The 2,484-nt window shown below is 46.7% G+C and overlaps 1 pseudogene; it reads right to left on the bottom strand.

The window, feature by feature from the left end:
• Positions 1 to 648: 648 nt before the first annotated feature.
• On the bottom strand, positions 649 to 1,135 carry LOC125155052 (anaphase-promoting complex subunit 13-like; annotated as a pseudogene).
• Positions 1,136 to 2,484: the final 1,349 nt, after the last annotated feature.

Consider the following 2,484-nt stretch of genomic DNA (forward strand, 5'->3'; position numbering starts at 1 on the left):
TGACAAGGAACATCAAGTGGTAGCTTGAACACAGTATCTCAGTGCTTCAGCAGGAAACTCTTTGGAACAGACACCGTGATTTTCTTTCATCAGAATTCCTTTGTCCCACTGTTCAATGAACCCCATGAGTAATCCATAATGCATGTTTGTTGGTTGATGGCAATGACAGGAAGGAAAAAAGGCAAAAACATTTCATCTGTTCTTTCCTGTATGTGTGACAATTAGGAATCCCAGGAATCAGTGAAAGGATTATCTCAACACCCATTGTGCCTGCTGGTGCTAAACACAGCCACTCAGAATACTTCTCAGAGGGGGGGGCACGTGGGAAGTTAACAATCCCCTCATGTCCGCCTTCCTCTTTCTTTGTCCTTCCCTCTGTCTCTTCAATCGCCTGTGTCACAGGACACATATAAGAAGTTGGGAAATGTTAAACTCTGACAGTAAAGCAAAATCAGAGTTAAAGGTCAACGTTTATAATCAGTCACCTTCAAACACAAGCTAGTGAATAAAGAACTCCAGCTCAAAGGGCTAAGTATTTTGCATTCTTGAGAAATCTCCATCAGTTTCTCATTCCAGTGAGTACTGTCACATTTGCACTTTGCTGCCACAAACTAAGTGAGTGTCCTTTTCTGAGTATAGATTCGTCACTTAATGATCTGCATTAGGAGACTGAAAGAAAACACTTCGTATCTTTGTAATTTTTAAAAATCCGTCCACGAAAAAAGAGCCAGCTCTTCCTGTAGGAGGAACATTCTCTCGGAGGTACTCTAAGGCCAGTGAGTCCATGTCACTTCTGGTTCTTTTAACAGATTCCGTGGTGCCATCCTCGTCCTCTTCCAGATCAGGAAGCCCATTCAGCAGTATTGCAACATCTTCCTACACAGCTTGTCCCCTCACCAAGATTTGTCAATCAAATCCAAGATCCTTCCGTCTCTCTGCACCTCACTGTCCATTCTCCTGCCGCTTTGATCTTGTCACATCCGTGTTGAGGCAGTGCTCCACCTGTTTCTGCCATTAAAGTTCTATATATATCTAAAGTTTAATTATTTATTTTTGAGAAAGAATAAAAATGCAAGCGGGAAAGGGGCTGGGAGAGAAAGAGAGAGACAGAGACAGAGAGAGAGAGAATCCCAAGCAGGCTCAGTGCTGTCAGCACAGATCCCAAGGTGGAGATCGAACCCACAAACCATGAGATCATGACCTGAGCAGAAATCAAGACTTAGACACTGAACCGACTGAGCCACCGAGGTGCCCCCAAGTTATATATTTTAATAAAAGCAAATAAGGTCCTTTTTCAGAACTGTGTTTCTTTTCTCAACCAATAGCAAATATATAATCATCGTATTTTCCTTGTTTTCCTTGCCTGAAAATAAACTCAAACAAAATGACTTTCCTAATCTAAATTGTAATACATCTGTTGCTACTCTTCTGGCTCTTCCTCTCCCACGGTCTACCTCTGAGCAATCCTTGCGTGGTTTTGACTTTGCATGTTTACTTTAGCAACTTCCAGCTGTCGTGCTGTGCCAGTTAGCGCTATGTTGCCTTTCGGCTCTACAGTCACTGTTTATCGCAGCTCGGAGGTATGGAATCAGAACCGCTTGGAGTTTCTCAAGGTGATCGTGACGTTGAACTTTCTCAACAGAGGTTGCTAGAGGGACACTGAAGGAAGAAAGGGCTCTCCTCTGTTCCCTGCTGCTTCCAGGTAGGTTAGCCCAGTGACAAGGAGGTTCTGTAGCGGCACTCTGCCCCAGGCTTGTGCCCATCACACAGAGTCCGTCCCATGTCAACCTTGCAGCCCTTAAGTGGCCCAGCCATCACCTTCCTGTGGTTCTCCCGACAGGGGTGCTATCTCAAGCCTCTTACCATGCCAGCTTCCATCTGCAAGTCCATACACCTGACCCACCTCCCAGCTCCGCCCTGCAGGATTGCCGTGGGGCTGGGCTCCTGCTCGCCGAGCACACCCTTGTGCCTGGCCACCACGCGCCGTTCACGTCACAGTCACCCAATGCTCTGGTGCCCCTTCAGCAGCCCAGGTCCACGTTGCAGCCATCACCTGCAGGTCACTTATGCGCTGCCTGAATTCTGGAGGGTCGGTTTCTGCAGATCAGTTCTGGTGCATGCCATGCCACCCGTGAACTTCCCTGGCATCTAGTAGGTTCCAGCTACAGCCTTGGGAGGGACCCTGTTTGAAGTGTATTCTTCTCTCGCTACCCTCTCCCAGCCCTGGGATTACCATGTAGAGTTTCTTTTATATCCTATAGTTAATCTTTTATCGAAGTCTAATAATGCTTCATTAAAAAAATATGACGTGATGTCTGCCTCGCGATTGGCCTCATTGATGCTTGCACATTTTGGCCTACAATAAAGGTAAATATAACTTAAAACTTGTAATATTCGATGGGGCGCCTGGGTGGCGCAGTCGGTTAAGCGTCCGACTTCAGCCAGGTCACGATCTCGTGGTCCGGGAGTTCGAGCTCCGCGTCA

Source organism: Prionailurus viverrinus, chromosome F1, assembly GCF_022837055.1.
Source record: "Prionailurus viverrinus isolate Anna chromosome F1, UM_Priviv_1.0, whole genome shotgun sequence".
NCBI lineage: Eukaryota > Metazoa > Chordata > Mammalia > Carnivora > Felidae > Prionailurus > Prionailurus viverrinus.